Genomic DNA, 23,795 nt, shown 5'->3' on the forward strand with positions numbered 1-23,795 from the left:
AAATCAGAAAAGGATTGGATTGGGTGAGTGGAATAAATGGAGTGGTGATTTGTTTAACAGAAATCTTTAGTAACAAACAGACAAAAGCAAATCTCCAAGTAAGTGGAACTGCAGCAGAAGCCCCAGCTGCAGACTGGGAGTCTCTGTCGGACTACTCAAGGTTAATTGATTTGTATTTTTTATTGCTTTGGGTCTCTGGCACCATAAAGCATTTCTCCAAGCATCACAATGTTATTTGGGCCAAAGTCTGGATCGAGCCAATCTAGGAATTTTCTTCCTACAATTTTCTCCCCTATCTCTGCTGAAGACGATGGCTGATCCTGAGGCATAGTTCTCTGGGCACCATTAACCCTTCAGTATTTGGGCCTAACTGGCCATTATATAGGCACGAGACTGCCCAGTGATGCCTGGAATTTCTGTGGGCGTTCTCTCAGGAGGTTACCTGGCTTCCAGATGGGGTGGGAATTGTATGTAGTTTGATGTACAAGACACCACAATTGTGTAGGACAGACTGGATGGATCAGTAAGACCAGTTTTCCTGACCATCGTTTTTCATATATTTTCTGGTGGGAGATTGGCAGAACCCCTGAGAAATAGCACAAAAGATTATAAACTTAGAAACTCAACTGGACCAGCCACATAAATGTTGTGGCTACTAGAGCAGGTCAGAGGCTGGGTATTCCGCGGCGAGTGGCTCATCTCCTGACTCCCCAAAACCTCTACACCACCTACAAGGCACAAGTCAGGAATGTGATGGAATACTCTCCACTTGCCTGGATGGGTGCAGCTGCAACAACACTCAAGAAGCTTGGCTCCATCCAGGACAAAGCAGCCCGCTTGATTGGCAACCCATCCACCACCTTAAACAGTCACTCCTTCCACTGGCGCACCGTGGCTGCAGTGTGTACCATCTACAAAATGCCCTGCAGCAACTCGCCAAGGCTTCTTTGGCAGCACCTCTCAAACCCATGACCTCCATCACCTGGAAGGATAAGGGCAAAAAGGTACATAGGAACACTATCACCTCAAAGTTCCCCTCCAACTTACACACGATCCCGACTTGGAGATATATTGCCGTTCCTTCATTGTCGCTGGGACAAAATCCTGGAATTCCCTACCTAACAGCACTGTGGGAGAACCGTCACCACACGGACTGCAGCGGTTCAAGAAGAAGGCCCACCACCATCTTCTCAAGGGCAACTAAAGATGGGCAATAAATGCCGGCACTGCCAGCGATGCGCATATCCCAAGCATGAATAAAAAAAAGGCCATGTATGCCGTTCCTTCAAGGTTTCTGCTGAAGGTACTGTGGGAGATCAGGAGAGCCCTGCAATAATTCTCCCGAGTGTTTACAGCTTTTTAAACCATGGGGGTTTCACAGCCAAGCCTTCCCAAATTGCTTCAATGTTCACAAGGCAAGGCTTCATTCAGTCACATTCCCTTCATCTTATAAACACCACTCTTGGCGGTTGCCATTTTAATATTTACAATCTAAAGAACCACACATGGCTCGCAGATTACTAAGCGGTTTAAATCTAAAACACATTTTGTTCTGTCTACAGCTGCCTCTCTCCTAGTCTATTTGGAGATGGTACTTTTGAGAGGCTTTTGGTTATTATTCAGCATATAACCTCGCTCCTGTGAAAATTGATAACTGATCGCAAATGATCAATCATTTAATTTAATTTATATAAGCGTTTTAATCCTATTGAAACTTTTATTTTAGAATAAAACTTTGATATTCCCGATTTATTTTCAAAATTGAAACTTCCTGGAGAATTGTTCTGGTTGAGAGATGTGTAGTGGATTCATGCCAAATAGGAGCTGGATTGAGACTGCCCAGATTCATTTCACTGTGGGTCCATACAGTTAGCAGAGATTAACTTTCATATCAGTAGTCTGGGCTGGATCAAGATGTGGATGAATAAAATTTCTTCCAGCATAATGTTGGCAAAAGCAAAGTCATCCTCTTTGGCTCCCACCCCTTAACATGAGTTTGAACTATACTCTCTCAACCACCCCAGCTGCCAACGCAGGCTCAGCCAGGAGGAAAATGTCAGTGTACAGTTTGAGTCCTTGAGCTTAGTTTCCTAAATTTGCCATGTCCTCGTCATTACTCGTCTCTGTCCCACCACCATTGAAACCCTAGTCCATGCCTTCATCGCTCTTAGACTTAACTTCTGTAATGTCTGTTCTCCCCACCTCAATCCTCCACACACTACAACTCACTCAAAACATCACCATCTTGTCTTCACCCAAAACAAAGTCCTATATCTCCGTCCTTTTCAAGCTCTACTGACTCCCTCTGCCCTGGTGAGTTGACTTCAGAATTCTCATGATTTTGACCCAGCAACAATGAAGGAACAGCAATATATGTCCAAGTCAGAATGGTCATTCCATGGCCATTCTCCGCCCACCTTTTGCTGTAACTCTGGCGATAGCCATGAAGAATTGGTGCAAACAGCTGTTTTTAGCTGTTCGTGCCGTTTTCCAGAGGTTCTGCTTATCTTCCGTTGCAGTGACAGGGGGAGATCAGGAGACCCCCTCCCCCCTCCACATGGAATTTCCAGGTGAATGTGCGTATTAGTAATATCTCATGGGGCAATTTCAAAAGACACACGTGATATATCCTAAATCTGTAGAAAGTCCAATGAAACTCCAAAATAAAACTAATTGACCAAGTAAATGGATTCCTTACAGTGCTTGAAAAGGGAGCTGGGCATGGTCCAGAGGGAGGATAATATTTCAAATTATAAAGAGTAAATCTGAGTTTAGCTGGGAATGGAAGGATTTACTGGTTACCACGATCTCTTGGAGCTTTGCTTGATTGCCTTACAGAGTCAGAGAGGAATTGCTTAGAGTTTTTCCAAAACAGGCCTTTTTTTTAAAGCGCCTTTTAAGGTAGTAAAACGTCTCAAGGTGCTTCACTGGGGTGTAATCAGACAAGAAAAATGATATCGAGCCAAAGAAGGAGACATTAGGACAGGTGACCAAAAGCTTGGTCAAAGGAGGTAGGTATTAAAGGAGCATCTTAAAGGAGGAGCGAGAGGTGGAGAGGTTTAGGGAGGGATTTTCAGAGCTTAGGGCCTAGACAGCTGAAGGCACGGCCTCCAATTGTTGGACGAAGGAAGTTGGCGATGCACAAGAGGCCAGAATTGAAGGAGGGCAGAGTTCTCGGAGGCCGTGGAGGGATTTGGACATGAGAATGAGAATTTTAAATGGTAAATTTTCCACTTAATGCTTTTTGCCTTGGGTGAGTTGATTGACAAGCAGGTAAACACAGAATGGCCCTTTCTGTGACCAGCTGAAAACATTCACTACCACTTCAGCTGTCTCAGCTATTGTGGGAATAATCAGTTGACAGTTGAACAAAATCTTGGTCATGTCTGAGCACAGCCCGAGTGAAATTGCCAGTAATAGGCTGAGTGATTCAGCACCAGTCAAACTTCAAACAGTCTGCAGAGTTCCTGGTGGCAACGCGTGGGAGACAAGTGTGGGGGGACTTGTGATTCAAATCACAAAACTGGTTTTCATGTAGTTGTGAAGTAATGATCTAGTACACATAGTCGAGCAAAGATTCATCGTCCGCTTTATCTAGGTGCAGTAGTGCCAACGTTCCAGGATTTTCCTGGAGTCTCCAGGAATTAAAGATTAATCTCCAGGACACTGCTGAAAGCAACCCAGGAGAATAATCATGCAGGCATTAAACAAGATGTTTGTTTATTCTTTTCTTTGAACGCTTTCATTTATTAGTTATAAAAATATTGTAGATGGGGGAAGAAAGGCTGTTTGATTGACATCAAGAATCATCCAATTGGATAATGAAGAGTCTGTTTAATTTCCAGTTGGCCATGGGAGTGCGGGACGCTATGAGGATGTAGGTGTTGGGCGACCAATGGTAGGAGCGTGGGGGCGGGGCGGTTTAAACAATGAAACCTGCAGGAATACGTCCAGAGTTGGCAACCCTAAGTAATGCAGTAGGCCAGAACAACCTTACTTTTCTGTGAATAAAGCTATTTAATTTCTTTCAGGGGGAAAGAATGACCAGACTAATGCAAATAAAGGCTGCACTTGTCAGGCAAAAAAGCCCACAAATTTCATTCTTTCACTGACTCTATAAAACGTTCTGTTGGAAACTCAGCAATTAGTACGCGGTCCAGTCAGATTTTGCAGTATGTTGCTTTCTAAATATGCCAGACATATCTGCTCGTAGAAAATACACCAACTTCTATAGTTTTTAAAAAATGATACAATAATGCCTTGAACCTTCCTCAATATTAACTGAAAGCGCAGCCACATCAAAAATAACAACTTGCATTTATGTAGAGCCTTTAACGTAGTAAAACATCCCAGGAGCGCAATCATACAAAAATTGATATCCAACACTGGCTGTAGGTGGAGGTGCCTCAGGGAATGCCCTGATGTACTAACTGCTAGTCGTACATGTTATGATTACTTACAGTTGGAATCAGATTTGCGTTATGTGTTTAAATTAACTGGATATGAAGCTCCCGTTTCCTAACCCTAGCGACACCAAGGTTCATGAAAATCTGATCGGACTCCGCCCACTTCTGCATAATTGCTCACGGTAACTTTTGCCACACTCTGTGGGAGTTTGCAGCACAAGTCTAAGCAGGCTAAACAATGCGATATAAAAGGTTCACAAAGTCAAAGGACCGACACTGACTGCATTTTATGTTAACCGAAGTAAACACAAAAAATGCAGAAGGCAACTTAAAAATGGATGACTGAAGATAAGAGAGGTCTTTTTTGGAATTTTACGCAGGGCCACGTCGGTCTAGTTGTTATACAATGTAAGTTAATCTTGGTTGCGGTGCTATAAATGGCCTCTTTCTTATTTATTTCTTAGTGCCTCTCAGCTAAGGAGAGGGAAAAAAATCAACCAGAGATCCCACTTAGTCTGTATACAGTGAGGTCAGACAATTGGACAAAACATTCTTCAACCCCCAAAAAGCAAAATTTAAAAGAACTTTTGAAATTGCCATTTCGTTACAACAGTGGCTACACTTCTAAAGTAGGCATTTTGGGACATCATGAGCTCGTATGAATACAAACCTTTCTTCTTATTGACCATATCAGCAGACAGACACTTAAGGGGTGTGCATGACACGCCTTTGCCTATTTTAGCAAGTATTAATCCATTTAGCATCTGAAAATATCACTAACAGCAATTTCTAGGCTAACAAATTGCCTATTTAGTACTTTGTGTTTAGACATTTTTTACTTATATGGCTTCACTAACAACCAGTCGTAGACCCCAGTGTACCCAGTCCCACAGCAGTCAAGCATATTAATAATAGACAGATGTATAATATAAACACCTGGCTTTATGATCTAAAGCAGGGCAGCCTTACAAACTGCAATACCCGTAGAAATCTGAATAGCGTCTATGTAGGATTTACGTTCCATTGGAGTAGGCGACAGGTAACAAAATAGTGTTAAAAAATAAATTTTCCAGCTAACACATGCATGGAAACAATTACACTTTAAAAGTAATTAATTGCCTGTAAAATGCTTTTGGACGTCCTGAGGTTGTGAAAGGTGCTATATCAATGCAAGTTCTTTCTTCTTTCCTTACTTATATGTAATATAAATGATAGTGTACCATCAACAACACGTGAAACATTTCTAATCAAAACTGCATCATTTTATGCCTATTAGTCCCCCCACAATTTTTTCCTCCTGTATCCTCAAAGCAGTAAGTCGTGATGGGGTAAGGTTCCATGGGTACTGATAGCCCTTTGACCACATTCTTCTGGGGTGACTTTATTTCACCCCATTCATATGTGGACCTTGACAATGCAACCTCGATTTTCCTGATCGACTTCATTGCATTTATCATAAATGGGTTACCACCAGCGTTAAAGTAATGCCGAACAGAAAATCCATGCTCAAGTGTTGACAGGTCTTTGAACTATGAGGGGGCATCACACTGGCCTGATCCTGTCTACCTGATCTTTGCACACGCACACCTTCTAGAAGGGGCTACTGGATAATGATCAGGAACAAAATGCTTGGCTGCTACTTTGACCGATTGAGATCAGCAAATTCAGCATATACCTCAGATGAACTTATGACGCAGTACTATGCCTGGCGGTGCATTTAGCAACCGAACCATAAAGTGCTGTGAGAAGTGTACAGATAAGCTTGTTTTTCATCCCATACCCTGGAGTGGAAGTAGAGGACTTTATATTTAAAAAAAAAATTATCTGGTCATTATCACATTGCTGTTTGGGGGGCCTTGCTGTGCACAAATTGGCTGCCGCGTTTCCTACATTATTAGAGTGACTACACTTCAAAAGGTACTTCATTGGCTGTAAAGTGCTTTGGGACATCCTGAGGCTGTGAAAGGCACTATAGAAATGCAAGTCTTTCTTCTATAGTACTTAGCCTGGTCACAACAGTGGAGCAATTATATCTAGTCTTGAACCAAATGATAATTCATATTAGTACAGGTATTCTTCAGAATGGAGTGGGGGAGCTTGTTGGGTTTACTGTGCTGATGGGCGAAAAAAATAAACCACAGTGACAAAAAGGAAAATTATAAATATTGGAATTTCTGTGGTTTATGATGAACATAAACACCTCCTGACTCCCCAGAACCTTTCCCCCATCTACAAGGCACAAGTCAGGAGTGTGATGTAATACTCTCCACTTGCCTGAATGAGTGCAGCTCCAACAACACTGAAGAAGCTCGACACCATCCAGGACAAAGCAGCCCGCTTGATTGGCACCCCATCCACCACCCTAAACATTCACTCCCTTCACCACCGGCGCACAGTGGCTGCAGTGTGTACCATCCACAGGATGCACTGCAGCAACTCGCCAAGGCTTCTTCGACAGCACTTCCCAAACCCGCGACCTCTACCACCTAGAAGGACAAGGGCAAGCAGGTACATGGAACAACACCACCTGCACGTTCCCCTCCAAGTCACACACCATCCCGACTTGGGAATATGTCACCGTTCCTTCATCGTCGCTGGGTCAAAATCCTGGAACTCCCTTCCTAACAGCACTGTGGGAGAACCTTCACCACACGGACTGCAGCGGTTCAAGAAGGCGGCTCACTACCACCGTCTCAAGGGCAATTAGGGATGGGCAATAAATGCCGGCCTCGCCAGCGACGCCCACATCCCATGAACGAATAAAAAAAAAAGCCCACTCTGATTATGTTCCAGTCATTTAACATGCTTCAAGTCAGCCATTATAGTCTAATATAATGCCCTCTGTTATTTCACAACTGAACACCTTTGGAAAGGATCCAGATTAAATTCCACTCATGGTTACAGGCCTCTGTACCATTTGTTCAATGTTACATTTTCAACAGACTGACTGGGGTGGTACATTTGAATATTGAGCCTTTCACCTGTGGGACTAGAGTTTGAGCCCAGCCCAGATGGGCACGATGAAGGTCTCTTTGATGGGACTGATGGGACCTTCAGTCCTTCATGCCCTTGGCTAAATTCTCTTCCAAATAGAGGGGGTAAAGGTCGGCTCTTACTAAAGCTGTTAATGTCTCAAAGGGAAAATAGAGATTTTAGAAAAATACGGTATACTCATCTGGTAAAGACCAACATTTTATGAATAGATTCACATACATTTAATTCATTTACAATGGAAACAAAGGCGGGGGTTAGAAGGAGATAAAATTGATAAAAATAAGGAAAGAGGGAACACTCATTTGGCAGTCTGTATTCAGTTAATAGCGGATTCCAATCCAAGGAATAGGATTTTCCCAAAATTTAGGACTATAACAATTTAATGTGGTAATTTACTGTAAATCTTGATGTCAAAGTCCTACAATCTGTAAATAAAGAGGAGATATGTTATGCTGCGTTTATTTTACAATACTGCCACGTGCGGTAACCCCAGCAGTATCAGTCATGCTATAAGGCAAACGAGGTGCTGCTTAGCTCAATGGAGAGCACTCTCCCTTCTGATTCAGGAGGTTGCAGGTACACTCCAGGACTTGGAACACATATCTAGGCTGACACTCCAGTGCAATATTAATGGAGTGATGCATTGTCAGAGATCCTGCACTTTGGATGAGGTATTATATCAAGGTCCCATCTGCCTGTTCTAGTAATCCAACTGGAAGGTAAGATCCAGTGGCACTATTCGAAGAAGAGCAGGATGTTCTCCTAGTGTCCTGTCCTACATTCCTCCTTCAACCAATACCACCAGCAACAGATTAACTAGTCATTCACCTTATTGCTGCTTGCGGGATATTATTGTACCCAAAATATTGCCATTTTTGCCTACCTACTGACAGACAGTACACTTCGAAGTAATTCATTGTATGTGAAATGCTTTGAGATTTTTCTGAGAGATATGATTAAAGACTATACAAATTCAAATTTTTTTTTTAACCTTTGCCGCTGCCTCAGGGAGTGTCAAGATTCACCTGATAGCTCCGGAGACAGTTGCGCTACCGGAACAATCTAAAGGCTGCCTGCAGTGGTGGCAACTGCCATTTTGTTCTGTTCATGGGTGCACCCAACAGCCCTGTGACATGGCTTCCCAATTGTTGGCTTGTACAGTTCTTTCTCATTTGTCAGGGAAGTCATGAGCCACAATGTTCAAACAATTAGGAATATAAGAAAGAACTTGCATTTATATAGCGTCTTTCACGACATCCCCAGCCGCTGAAGTACTTCTGAAGTGTAGTCACTGTTGTAATGTAAGAAACACAGTAGCCAATTGCGCACAGCATAGTCCCACAAACAGCAACGTGGTAATGACCAGGGAATCTGTTTTAGTGATGTTGGTTGAGGGATAAATATTGGCCAGAACATCAGGAAGAACTCCCCTGTTCAAAATAATGCCACGGGATCTTTTACATCACGGCCTCAGTTTATTGTCTCATCTGAAAGACGGCACCTCCAACAGTGCAACATTCCCTCAGTACTGCACTGGAGTATCACCCTAGATTTCAAACTCACATATTTAGGAGTAGGACTTGAACTTGACGATCCGGATTCTTTTCCCTCAGTCTGGTTCAGTAAAAACTGAGTCGAATACATTTTAAAGTTCATCACAACTTTAATAGCAGGGTTCTTAGTCTGCAGCATTGATTTGGACTCCTGATAGAGTCCCTCTATGCTGGCAGAGCAAGAACAAGAAACATACAGAAATCCACACGTTTTTATACAGATGAATAGGGGTTGGAACATCATTAACACAAGAGTCAACACCAATCATAAGCCGGGCACAGGTTGCCATGCGAGGTTACATTATTGCCGGCCAATCATAGATCGTCCATGTGCTGATCATGCTGCTGTTAGACATCAAAGGGGATACTTCCTCACCTTCCAACTTGGAATGTTCTTCCCTGTTCCTTCTGTTCCTTATCTCCCAACCTGGAATGTCTTTCAACTTTGGCTAAGCTCGTTACCTATATTGATCTGCCATAAACATGGAGACATTCAGACCAGTCCTTGAATCACATCAAAGACTCTACATTGCTAAGACCATGCAAACCTGCTGACTACGCAAACATATGGCCCAGCAGGAGGCCAGGCCACCTGTACCAATCTCAGTTACTAACTAATTAACCCTTTCTAACCATTTTGCATTCTGCTTCTTTGCCACGTAGGCATCTTAATATTTTACCGAAAACTGACCACGTAGGGATTCTCATTCCCCCCTTTTATCATTTCATGATAACCAATTATTACGGTGCTCACTGGTTCTGCAGGTTCTGCAGCGCAGCAACATTTAAGTAAGCAATAAACTATAAGAATCATAACAATGAATATGACTAGCCCTTGAACTAGAGAAGTCCCAATAGAACACAGACATGTTTCATCAATACGCCTTTGTACTCTTATCTGTTCTCAGGAACAGACTCCTTCTAAACATCTCTCAAGTAAGCTGCGAATGTCCTTGGTCAGCTAAACCTATTCATGTTAATTTGAAAAGGCTAACATAGTCTAATATCCTATGGTGCTTTATATTTTGTTTCCAGCCTAATTAGACTGAATGGTACCTTTTAGACCATTTTACACCTGTGAATTGGTGCCCTCCCCATTATATCCCTTAATCCAAATTCTCCCTACAATATCCCGTTAGATGCTGTACCTCATCTTAACCAGATTCCCTTCGTGTTGGCCACCAGTCCGGGTGGAAGAGAGGCAGAGCATCTGATAATCCTATCAAACTATAATTGTCTTCCCTTTTACATGCACCTTACCCCAGCGGGTGCTACTCCCGGTACCATTAAGATGTGTTCTTAGTTGAAACCACAGAGACAATGGGGACATTCTCACCCAGGCTCTGTTTTACTATCTTTGCCAAACCCTTCATCCTCTGCTTACATTTATTACATGCAATGAAAATCAAGAAGCACATTACAACAAACTGCACTACGACTAATACATATGAAATTAATCTAATCCAAAGATGGATCTGTATATTCAGTCCCAAATTCCAGGGGTCATTTCACCAGGTGGTGACTTTAATTTGGTCAATGTCATGCTTAATGTTGTTATTGTCCTGTTGTAGGTTATAATAAACCTTCTGGGAGAGGCGTATCTCCATTCGCAATGCTTTCAAGTATTTAGGCAACAGGAGTGTCAGATACCCAAATGTGTCCTGATATGCTTTTAAGTCCTTTTTGACATTCTCAGAAACTTGTAAGGTGGTGAGGTTATGCCGGTGTATCTCTACCAGTTCCTCGGGTCCAATCCGAACCAGGACTTCAGAAATGGAGTAGAATTCTGGACTTAAAATATCACAAGTTAGATTGGCATATTTAAACGTTTTCAAATTAGTTGTAACACAATATTCGCCCTCTCCGGCATATGCCACTTAAGTGGGTTTTAGATCCGCCTCTAGGGCCTCCATGGTACAGTTAATATCCGGATTGGTACCGGTATTATTAAACCCACACTGTGCTTCTAGGCTGTGTCCAACACTATGTGGACACACAGTGACAGCATGTCTAGTAACACATCCCTTTAATTTTGTTCCAGCCAATCAGCTTAAATCTACGTCCTCTAGTTCTTGAACCCTCTGCTAGGGGAAACAGGTACTTCCTGTCTACTTTATCTGGGCCCCTCATAATCTTGTAATTTTGTATCCATCGTGCGGATATCTTCTAAATATTGTTTCTCCCAATTTTATTGTTAACTGATGGGAATCTAACCCTGAATTTTGGAAATCCAAATTACTGTGTCCGTCTTTACTTTAATTTCAGTCCTTTTGATTGATACCAGTGTTTCCTGACTGTTTCATTAATTAGTTGGTTTCTCTATGGACCATGTGTCAGTGCCTTGTTTAAAAGGATTTCTCAATCGCCTGGACCACATTAACCATTTTCCTGTTGTGCTGTTGTCAAGTAACTGAGCCTGTCTGAGACTCATTCTTCAATGTATCTTCTTCATGTATCTCCGCATACTAGCAGCATCTCATAGGAATGAGCTTAGTGTTCTTGGATATTAACTTTCTGCTGGCCAGTCTCTTCTTCCTCATGGTATTTCCGAACATTTTCCATGGCACACATCATATGTCCTGTAGGATTCAGTCCTGTAAAAGCAACTGGTTTGTTTAAAGAGTGGTTGCAATAGCTCACCAGGCCATAGGCCTTTGTAATCATGTTCTTCATCCTGATCTCCGTTTCAGATGATGGCAACATACATTTGTATCTTTTATGTCCACTGTAGCCATTCTTAGGTTTTCAGGTTATCTTATCAAAAAGATCAGGGGTGTCTAGAGAATTGATAACCTTCTGGCTCAGAGGCAGTAGTGCTACCGACTGAGCCACAGCTGAGGGAGAGGAGTAGGTCATTCGAGCTCCTTGAGCCTGCAATGCCATTCAGTTAGATCATCGCTGATCTGTACCTCAACTCCATTTACTCACATTAGCTCCATATCCCTTGAAACCCTTACCTAACAAAAATCTATCGATCCCAGTCTTGAAAGCTCTAATTGTCCCAGCATCCATAGCTGTTGGGAGGGAGGGGGGCTGGTCGAATCCCAGATTAAGAACAGTGGTTGTAGAAAGTGGAAATGTTACACTGGTATTGAAGATTGTTGGAGCTGTTGTACGTTGTCAGATATGAATCAAGTATCAGTAGTTCAGTAGCTCCTGAGAATATTGTCAAATCAGTCTCTACCTGAGAGATGAGGTCATACTTAAGGTAGCTATCTGTTAACAGCAAGTTAAAAACCAGGAATTCTTCTCCCAAAGTATTTCAATGATCCACAGAGGTAAATTGCTCTTATATTAGATGCTTACAAGTAGAGAAGCCTACACTTCATAGAACAGGAATGTTCTAAAATCCACAGACAGCTCTGTGAGACAGTTAACAGATTGATATTGCATTCGCAGATCCTGGTTTCCTTGCTAGCATAGATTTTCCCTTTGACCTGAAGAAAAGATTTTCTTGTAAGAGTAATAAATTGTTTTGAAAATGGCTGTAGTCTCGTTGCTCTTGTTCTGAGATGGACTGGCTTGTAGTGACACTGAACTTCATGGCCAGCTTAGAGTGTAAACAGACAATGAATCTGGTGAATTGACAATCAGATCCAATGTCCACGATCCTGGCAGCTTCAAAATCTACTCTGTTTAGACAACAGAACAGAGAGATAGGGAGAAACTGTTTCCACTGGCAGGAGGGTCGGTAACTAGAGGACGCAAATTTAAAGATAATTGACAAAACAACCAGAGGCGACATGAGGAAAAATGTTTTTATTCAGTGAGTTGCTATGATCTGGAATGCAATGCCTGAGAGGGTGGTGGATGCAGATTCAATAGTAACTTTCAAAAGGGAATTAGATGTATACTTGAAAAGGAAAAATTTGCGGGGCTATGGGGAGAGCAGGGGCAGTGAGACTCATTGGATAGCTCTTTCAGAGAGCCGGCACGGGCATGATGGGCTGAGTAGCCGCCTGTGCTGTATGATTCCGAGACGTATAGGGCAAGATGGCCGTAATTGCCATGACCTGTCCCGCTTTGCAATGACATCCGTCTGCATTAGATTGTCTCTCCTTACCAGGACTGCTGTACAGTGACTGGCTGAGCTTTTTAAAGAAAGAACAGGTTGGGGGAATTAAAAGGCTAACTTTGCGAAGCACTTATGTCTCTGGGGGTGAAAATAGATGCCGTTTGTTCCAGAAGTGGGTAGAATTGTATTTTCTGTGTGAAGTGCTGTAGGCTGCAGGTGAAAGGAAGTAAGCTGTAACACAATTGCTGGAAATGGGAGGAACCAAAATAATATCTAAAACAAGAGTTTTACAGTAATTAACACTTTCACAACAATAGCATCAATCAGCTTCGACCTCAACAATAAGAGAAGTGGGAGAGGAAAGTTTTATGAAAATCTCTTGTTTTTCTTTCAGTTTTCAGTCTAGTTTCTGATGTAGTTCTTTGCATTTTCTTTTGCTCCCACAGAATACTGCTACTCTAACTTCTTCTGGGAGGGGAGGAAAAATGAAAGAAATTGCATTTATATAGCACCTTTCATGACGTCCCAAAGCGCTTTACAGCCAATTAAGTACTTTTGAAGTGTAGTCACTGTTGTAATGTAGGAAATGCAACAGCCAATTTGCACACAGCAAGGTCCCACAAACAGCAATGTGATAAAGACCAGAGAGTCTGTGTTAGTGATGTTGGTTGAGGGATAAATATTGGCCAGGACACTGGGGAGAACTCCCCTGCTCTTCTTTGAAATAGTGCCATGGGATCTTTTACACCCACCCGAGAGAGCAGGAGGAACCTCGGTCCCATATCCCCATTCTGTATACAGACAGATTCTCAGAGGGATCAAGTATGCAGCTCAGTGGTACAAAATGGGGAGATAAATAGAAGCGAGTTAACCATGTCTTTCCACATTTGTGTAAGAATGTACCTCACGTGCTTTGTCTTCATAACCAGTACAACATAGCTCACTTAAGACCACCTGCAGCTGTGGATGAGTGGTAGTACTCTTACCTTCTGAGTCAGAAGGTTGTAGGGTCAAGTCTCGCTCCAAAGACTTAAACACAAAATCTAGGCTGATACTTCAACGCAGTATTGAGGGAGTGCTGCACTGTTGGAGGTGCTATCTTTTGAATGAAACATTAAACTGAGGCTCTGTCTGCACTCTCAGGTGGACGTAAGATCCCATAGCACTATTTCAAAGACGAGCAAGGGAATTCTTCCTGGCGTTTTGGCCAATATTTATTCCTCAACCAACATCACTTAAAAAAAAAGAGATTATCTGATCTTTATCACATTGCTGTTTGTGGGACCTTGCTGTGTGCAAACTGGCTGCCCCGTTTCCTACATTACAACAGTGACTACACTTCAAAAGTACTTAATTGGCTGTAATACGCTTTGGGATGTCCTGAGGTCATTAAAGGCTCTATATAAGTGCAAATCTTTCTTTCAACTGCAATAGATTCGATTTCAGCTGAATGTAAATTTGCCAATGTACGAAAAAAAAATTCCCTTTCACCAAAATTTTGAAAATGATCACCTGGAAGAATATTTGTGTATCAGTGATTTGTGATACATAGGTGTTGATTAAGAGGATGAGGGTGGCCCAGGCAGTGAGTTTAGCACGTTGTTTTTCCATCTCTGAGACTAGGGTTTTCAACCTTCAGTTTGGTTTACTTCATCTCCATCTGCATTGGATCATCTTCTCCAGAGAAAGCACTTGGAGCAAGGCTGCACCTGACATGTTCCAGAGGGTCAAGCAATATTTAATAACTAAATTCACTAAGCTCCACTGCTATCTGACTTCAGTCCAGACACCTCTGTTGCTATACTATTTTCCATACAAGGCGCGTAGTGTTTCTTTTGAGTCCCACTGACGTTTGAAGGCTCCTTACACTCTTTTGTGTGATATTTAGGAATGACTGTGTTTTCCTGCATCGTGTACAGGGAAAAATAGCAAAGTGGATATCTTATAAGTACACTTGTAGTAATCATCCAGCTATATAAGAAACAAACCCAAGGTCACAAAACAAAGAAAAGAAAATGCGAAGTTAAAGCTCTCACTGATTTGCAGTAAGAGTCAGTTTGATCTCTTTGGCCCTTCGTTGAAACATAATTACAACTTTGGTGCATGTGAAAAAGTCATCGAGGATGAAATTGGCCTTCGCCGGTAACACGAGACGGGCTCATAGCGAGTCATCAGCCTGCTTTACATCGCGCCCAATTTTCTTTTTGATTGCATTGAGATATCGCCTTTCACGACCTCAGGACGTCCCAAAGTGCTTTACAGCCAATGAAGTACTTTTGAAGTGTAGTCACTGTTGTAATGTAGGAAATGATTGAATTCAATGGACAGGAAAACTGGGCGTGGTGTAAAACAGGCTATCGATTTGCTATGAGGCCGTTTCACGCGACTGACAAAGGACCAATTTCGCCCCCATTATGTCAGTTTCTGATTTTTAATAGAACTTATTTACCTGGCTGGGAAGCTGATCCAAAATGCATTTTGGATTCCTGTTCCTAATAAGTCTATCACAAGGATTGATCTTAACTGTGTTACTTGGTATTTTAATACTGAAATGACGAAGAAGAATGAACTTGCATTTATATCCTCAGGATGTCCAAAGGTGCTTCACAGGCAACAAGTTACTTTTGAAGTGCCGTCACTACTGTTATGTAGGCAAACGTGACAGCCAATTTGCGCACAGCACATTCCCGCAAACAGCAAACAGCAAATATTCAGAACCTCTCTGGCCACAGGGGATGTGCCAGAGGACTGGAGAACCGCTAATGTAATACCATTATTCAAGAAGGGGAGTAGGGAAAAACCGGGGAACTACAGGCCAGTGAGCCTAACATCAGTGGTAGGAAAATTATTGGAAAAAATTCTGAAGGACAAAATTAGTCTCCACTTGGAGAAGCAAGGATTAATCAGGGATAGTCAACATGGCTTTGTCAAGGGAAGATCATGTCTGACTAATTTGATTGAATTTTTTGAGGGGGTGACTAGGCGTGTGGATGAGGGTAACGCAGTGGATGTGGTATACATGGATTTCAGTAAGGCCTTCGATAAAGTCCCCCACAGGAGACTGGTCAAGAAGGTACGAGCCCATGGAATCCAGGGTGCCTTGGCACTTTGGATACAAAACTGGCTTAGTGGCAGAAGGCAGAGGGTGATGGTCGAAGGTTGTTTTTGTGACTGGAAGCCTGTGGCCAGTGGGGTACTACAGGGATCGGTGCTGGGTCCCTTGCTGTTTGTGGTCTACATTAATGACTTGGATATGAATGTAAAAGGTATGATCAGTAAGTTCGCTGATGATACAAAGATTGGTAGGGTGGTAAATAGCGAGGAGGATAGCCTCAGTCTGCAGGACGATATAGATGGGTTGGTCAGATGGGCGGAACAGTGGCAAATGGAATTTAACCCGGAAAAGTGCGAGGTGATGCACTTTGGAGGGACTAACAAGGCAAGGGAATACACAATGAATGGGAGGACCCTAGGCAAGACAGAGGGTCAGAGGGATCTTGGTGTGCAAGTTCACAGATCCCTGAAGGCGGCGGAACAGGTAGATAAGGTGGTAAAGAAGGCATATGGGATACTTGCCTTTATTAGCCGAGGCATAGAATATAAGAGCAAGGAGGTTATGATGGAGCTGTATAAAACACTGGTTAGGCCACAGCTGGAGTACTGTGTGCAGTTCTGGTCGCCACACTACAGGAAGGATGTGATCGCTTTGGAGAGGGTGCAGAGGAGATTCACCAGGATGTTACCAGGGCTGGAGCGCTTCAGCTATGAAGAGAGACTGGGAAGATTGGGTTTGTTTTCCTTAGAGCAGAGGAGGCTGAGGGGGGACATGATTGAGGTGTACAAAATTATGAGGGGCACAGATAGGATGGATACTAAGGAGCTTTTTCCCTTCGTTGAGGGTTCTATAACAAGGGGGCATAGATTCAAGGTAAAAGGCGGGAGGTTTAGAGGGGATTTGAGAAAGAACTTTTTCACCCAGAGTGTGGTTGGAGTCTGGAACTCACTGCCTGTGAAAGGGTTGTGGAGGCAGGAACCCTCACAACATTCAAGAAGCATTTGGATGAGCACTTGAAATGCTATAGCATACAAGGCTACGGACCAAATGCTGGAATATGGGATTAGAGTAGACAGGGCTTGATGGCCGGCGCGGACACGATGGGCCGAAGGGCCTCTATCCGTGCTGTATAACTCTATGACTCTATGACTCTATGACTCTCAGATGGATAACCAGTCAATCTGTTTATAGCGGTATTGGTTGAGGGAAGAATGTTGGCCAGTACACAAGAGCACTTTGGTCTTCCTATGGATAGTGTCATATATCTTTTATATCCAACTGAACAGGCAGATCATTTAACATCTCATCTGAGTTATCAGCCTAGACTATGTGCTCAAATTGTGGACTGGGACTTGAACTCGTAACCATCTGACTGGAGGTAAATTGCATGTAAGATTTCATTTGCACCAGATAGTTCAGTGTAAATTGCCCTTTGGTTAGTTTCCAAACAATATATACACTAGAGATTTATATCAATGAAATAGTTAATCCCCTGCATTTGAAAGTGCCATATCATCTCAAACTTCCTGTTTTCTTAAATACTTGTGACATAATTTGGAAGTAGTCCAGACTACTATACCTGCCAACTTTCTTGCAAATGGGAAACAGGAGGAAGGGTTACGATGTGTGTGATGGTATCTACCCTATTGTTGTTCTGCTGCTCTTCTACAACATTTCATCAGCAACAGTGTGCTCCAACTTTGGCTTTTTCTGTAACTCCCACTCCCTTCTTCCCACCATTGGCAGCTGTGCCTTCAGCCATATAGGCTCTAATCTTTGGAATTCCCTCTACAAACCTCTCCACCTCTCCTTGTTCCTTTAACCTCTTTAAAGCCTACCTCTTTAGCCAAGCTTTTAGTCGCCCATCCTAACATCACCTTCCTTGGCTTGGTGTGAATTTTTGTCTGATTACACTCCTGTGAAACATCTCGGGGCCTTTCCCTACTTTAAAGGTGCTATATAAATGTAAGTTGTTGTTGATCATCCTCCCATGCTTTGTCAGAAGTCAAAACTCAACCTTGTAGGCTGACTGGTGCTGCAGGTAGATTGTCGTATGTTCGTAAGCTTCGGGACCATGTTACATCTGAAAATCGGGTGGAGTGTAAAATGGCCTGCCCATTCGCTATCGCCCATTGTGTGCTACTGTCGAAGACCAATTTCACCCCCATAATATATTTTGATACTTTAACTTCACACAGTGAAAATATAGATAATACTAAATTGTTGGTAGGCCAATCAGTACTTTCGTATTATAGGGACTGAGGCGAATTCAAACACAAGTTCAAATCTTAAAGGTCAGTGATCAACTGGGTAATATTTACAAGTCAAAAATATTTCCTCCTTGTACGCTGAAGTAACTTTTTAAATTTGGAAAAATCTCCTAACTGTTAAGAGATTCATTATTCACTTATCTGGATGAGTGCAGCTCCAGCAACACTCAAGAAGCTCGACACCATCCAGGACAAAGCAGCCCACTTGATCGGCACCGCATCCACCACCCTAAACATTCACTCCCTTCACCACCGGCGCACAGTGGCTGCAGTGTGTACCATCCACAGGATGCACTGCAGCAACTCGACAAGGCTTCTTCGACAGCACCTCCCAAACCCGCGACCTCTACCACCTAGAAGGACAAGGGCAGCAGGTACATGGGAACAACACCACCTGCACGTTCCCCTCCAAGTCACACACCATCCCGACTTGGAAATATATCGCCGTTCCTTCATCATCGCTGTGTCAAAATCCTGGAACTCCCTTCCTAACAGCACTGTGGGAGAACCTTCACCACACGGACTGCAGCGGTTCAAGAAGGCGGCTCACCACCACCTTCTCAAGGGCAATTAGGGATGGGCAATAAATGCTGGCCTCGCCAGCGACGCCCACATCCCATGAACGAATAATAAAAAAAAATGCACCTCCACCAAGAGGGCCAGATATTTCAGGTTTATTTGAGGCTGCAAGCAGTGCTCAGCTGATGTAACCCACAATGTCTGTTAGCTGAGTGCCTGAATGAATTCAGCGACGCCAAGTTCCTCCTTTCTCTTCGATTATGACCCAAAGGGATCAATTTTTAAATAATCAAGTATCGATTGAGTACTTCTGACGTGGCCCAAACCTCAGTGCTTCTCTGTAGTTTTCTGAGAGGCTTCTCACAGTAACTCCCCCAGGACATTTTATCGAAAATTTACTATAACTTTTCTTCTGGGTGACAGACACCAAACATTAAACGCACATTAATGTCATTGCCAAGCTGATGGTACAGCCATGATGCCCCAATGTGTCTGTCGGTGCCATGTTATCCTCATAGTTTGGATAAAAAGTTGAACAAATATGTTTTCTTCCCTCGTTTCCCTGAATACACTTGGCTTGTGCTGTGATATGGTTCCCCCCACCGGCTGCCCTCCAATTTCTTGCCCAAGCAGCTGTTTTTAATATGTGAGCCTGGGCAGTTAAGTTTCAGCGAACTATTTCACTGTGGGGGGCATCATAACCTTTACCACTCACGCCCTTACTTAGCATCCACAGATGTGCATTGAGGGGAGGTGGTCACTGGATGAAAAGCAGAAATGGGAAATCCAGAGGTTCTGAGGCCAATTTCAACACTCCAACCAGATGAGCTATATCAGACTGGGAATCAAATCTGGGACTTTTCTGGTAGTGAGTTCACAAATTGAGCTTTCAGACAATTGTCTCAGGCAGATCTTTGTCGAAAGTAGATTGGAAGAGCTGTATGAACCAGCAGTTGTCAGCCAGCAGAGTTTGTGGAGCAAACTGCTCCCAGCTGTACCTGAAAACTGCCACTAAATAATACGCTTCTTGTAGATAGATTAAGTGTTTTGCTTTAAATGTTCTTTAAACCCAATTCTCACACTTGAGGCTTTCAAGTTCTTCCATGCACTGCTGTGTCTATTTTAAGATCCCCCACCTGCCTGCTTTTGGACAGATAGCAGGTGAGTTGGAAGTCCCTAAAATGTAAACCAGGCAGCCAAAGTCTGTTTTTTTTTGTTAAATGTATTTTCCATTTGCTTCAGTCCCTTTTGATGTGGAGTTAGAAGTTCAGGCTTTCAATTAATTTCATCAGCAACAAAGCCAACATCAGAATTCAAACCATGATCCCACTCTCTGCACAGCATTTATCCTGCTCCCTCTCTCTGTTTGGCCTTGGAAGACGGCTGGTAACTCCAAACTATTTGCCACGTGTAGAAATTAAAACCATAATTGAATCAATCACACCACAGAGATTTCTTTTACAGCATTGCCAGTGAATCCAAGGGGAAATGTGTTGTACACTGGAGGTTCATAATGAGGCCTAAAGGCCTTCCACAGTCTGCCAGCCCTAATGATCAGGCCTGAAAATCCCAGTATTTGTGCCTATATTTTATATGCTGCTGGGTTCACTTGTTTGCATTTTATGACCCAACATGAAACAAGTACATGATACAAAAAGCAGCACTAATGCACCTTTAAGGATATTGATAAATGTGCACAAATGCAATAAGTAAAAATGTGAATTTAATGATAATCGGAAAGCAGCTATCAATTTAGAAAGGAATAACGTACGGCCGGTATAACGCATATTTGGATATATATATGGATGCAAAAAAAAAGATTTACATCACAAATTACTGAGAAATTCTTCCAGTCAAATGATGAGAAAAGTTAAATTAGGTTCCGTGATATAAAGTACATTGCAACATTGACTACATGTCAAAAAGTACTTCATTGGTTGCAAAGCGTTTTGAGATCTCCTGAGGTCATGAAAGGCTCTATATAAATGCAAGTATTTTATTCTTTTCTTCCTGTAGTATTTTGTTGACATGTGTTGTGTGATCATTTGGAAGTTTCATGTTCTAATCTATTCAAATCCAGGGTTTATATTGCAGTTCTTTAGATGTGGTCCTTGGGCCCTATGATACTCAGCTTTTTGGCCTACTAAACCTGTATGAGATTCACCACTTTAAGAAGCATGGGTCTTGTGTATCAATTTGCAGGGCAAATATGACTGTCAGGATTTGCTAAGAAGACATTTAAAACTGTGTCTTCTTGGTGGCCTCTTTAAGCAAGTGCGAGCAGTTTTACTAATACAGCATGACCAACACCAAAAACGCTTGAAAAAAAGAGTTTGGGCCCCCCACCGTGTTGAAGCCATACATTCCACTAGATCCCAGGTTTGATTCCCAGTCAGTACCAGAGGGGGCAGCAGGTGGGCCATTGGAGTTGACCTCAGTGAGAGGGAAGGGAGAAGAAAGATTGGATGGGGTTCTGCTTCTGATTGCAACCTTAAGGGGACTTTTGAGTCCTGCTAGAAAGTGTGTGTGTGTGTCTCTGTGTATGTGACAAAACAGCCAGAGATGAGGAGAATTTATTTTACGCAGCGAGTTGTAATGACCTGGAATGCATTGCCCGAAAGGGTAGTGGAAGCAGAATCAATAGTAACTTTCATAATGAAATTGGATAAATACTTGAATAGGAAAAACTTGCAGGGCTATTGGGAACGAGCAGGCAGTGGGACTAATTGGATAGCTCTTCCAAAGAGCCGGCACAGGCACGATGGGCCGAATGGCCTCCTTCTGCACAGTATGATTCTACGAGTGTGGGGGTCCACGTGCAAACTTTCATGGTGAAATAACCTGCTAACGTTCACTGTCTTACACATGAAACCATACCGCAGTTTGAGTCAGCTTGAAGAAAGGGAAGTGAGAATATTGGCAAAAAAGTTCTTTGGCAGTATATTTTCACCATGGATCTCACATACACTTGTAGTCCTAATTCAGCAATTGCTGTTTTTGAGAAGAGGTTTTGAGCTTTGTTCCTCCATTGTCTTTGTGACCTTCTAAAGCCAGCCTGAAGCGTTCCAACAGCACTCACTGTAACCATTGTAGGAGACTTCGTACCAGGAAGTTGAGTAAGCCATAAATTACCAGCATGATATCGCAGTCGACGTAGTGCCTGAGGCAAGAGACTGCAGTGTTCTGTGAAGAACCATGCATTGCACTTCACAATGACCGCCTGCTCTGTCTCACTGCAAACCTGTCAGCAGCCAAAGCCAGCAGAGGTAAGGGATTTTCTTATACAAACATTCCCATACAAATGTGTTCTGGCGTGCGATTTATATTTTCATGGTGCAATATACACTAGTTTAGTTAACATCTTGTTGCCCCATCTAAGTGTAACGGTCCTATGACTAAACCTCACTGTTCTGTAAAGGGCTGTTTAATGAGTATTATGTATATAAAAACCACATTTAGTGTATTGCAAACTTCAGTAGTTAAACTGAGAATTAAAACGTTGCAATACAGTGGAACTAGGATTTTACTAATACAAGTTCACTAAGTTCCACTGTGTCGCAATGTTTTAATTCATTGTTTTAAAGGATTATTATTTCAGCAAAAAGGTGTTCTGTCGTTTAGATACACAGAATGTGAATTGTAAAAGTGGCATTTTCACCGTAATTTACCAATAAAAGTTCACTATTTATGGTGAAAATGCCAATTTTACAATTTGCATGTTATGTATCTAATTGATGGAACAGCCTTTTGCTGAATCACTAAGACTTTTTACTGAAAATCTTCATTTATTACCGTATAGTCTGTCAGGAGAGTCTCGTAAATCAGCGCCTCTGATGGCAACAAGCTTAATCTCTGTCAGCATATTGATTGAACTGCTTAATGATGCTAATATTTTAAAAGCATTCATTCAATTTAACAGTGGGAGGTGGCCTGTTGTAGGATCATTATCTTTTTGTCAAGTATGTAGTCTGTTTTAGGTCAGGTTCACTGCTTGAGGGAACGGAGAGGTCAGCACAATCTTGAGAAGAGTGTCTTTGCACTCGCATCAAAACGCAATCGTTCATGAGTCGTGGCTGAGCTCAAACTTCATTTCATTGAAACGCTGTAATATTCTGTCAACTATGGCATAATGAAACCCTCGATATAGTGATGATTTGTTTTGCAAGAAGTATTTTCAGTCGAAGTCCATTGTAAGAGAATTGACTGAAGTTCCTGTACTGTAGGAAGTCTCGAGAAAGAGAACAAAATGTACAACACATTGTATAAAAAAAAACTTGCATTCATGTAATGCCTTTCTCGACCTCAGGGTGTCCCAAATCGCTTTACAGCCTATAAAGTACTTTTGAAATGTGGTCACTGTTGTAATGTAGGAAACATGGCAGCCAATTTGCACACAGCAAGGTCCCACAAACAGCAATGTGATAATGACCAGATCAACTGTTTTAGTGGTTGAGGGATAAATATTGGCCAGGACATTGGGGAGAACTCCCCTGCTCTTCTTCTTCGAAATAGTGTCATGGGATCTTTTACGTCCACCTGAGAAGACAGACGGGGCCTCGGTGTAACGTCTCATCTGAAAGGCAGCACCTCCGATAGTACAGCACTCCCTCAGGACTGCACTGGAATATCAGCCTAGATTGTATACTCATGTCTCTGGAGTGGGACTTGAACCCACAACCTGTTAACTCAGAGCTGAGAGTGCTACCACTGAGCCATGACTGAAACCATTAAGGATAGCTCTGCTATGGCTCTGCCATGGAGTACAGGAAGCTAGCATAAAGAGGAGATAACGATACTTTATATTGAAAGTACCTCAATCACCCATAGGTAGCTTTTAAAAACTCCACAGTTGTGCGCAAACTGACTGCCGTGTAGCCCCCAGCAGACTGTTGTTCTGTGAAGGTGTGTGGGCCCAATCAGCCTCACTACTGGGTCCCAGGGCACTAGCATTTGTTATGTTTTTTCATTTGTAAATACTGCTGG

The 23,795-nt window shown here is 42.6% G+C and overlaps 1 protein-coding gene across 4 annotated transcripts in view; it reads left to right on the forward strand.

Moving 5' to 3' along the window:
• The window catches only part of arap3 (ArfGAP with RhoGAP domain, ankyrin repeat and PH domain 3), a 201,361-nt gene that overhangs the window by 17,090 nt on the left and 160,476 nt on the right, over positions 1-23,795 (forward strand). Inside the window, exon 1 of one of the 4 annotated variants that reach the window (XM_067996051.1) lies at positions 21,998-22,078. The exons of the other annotated variants lie outside the window; for them this stretch is intronic. The gene's annotated coding sequence lies outside the window, so the exon portion shown is untranslated. Of the gene's footprint in view, positions 1-21,997; positions 22,079-23,795 lie in introns of those variants that run through there. 4 annotated transcript variants of the gene reach the window in all.

Source organism: Heptranchias perlo, chromosome 14 (assembly GCF_035084215.1).
Source record: "Heptranchias perlo isolate sHepPer1 chromosome 14, sHepPer1.hap1, whole genome shotgun sequence".
Taxonomy (NCBI): domain Eukaryota; kingdom Metazoa; phylum Chordata; class Chondrichthyes; order Hexanchiformes; family Hexanchidae; genus Heptranchias; species Heptranchias perlo.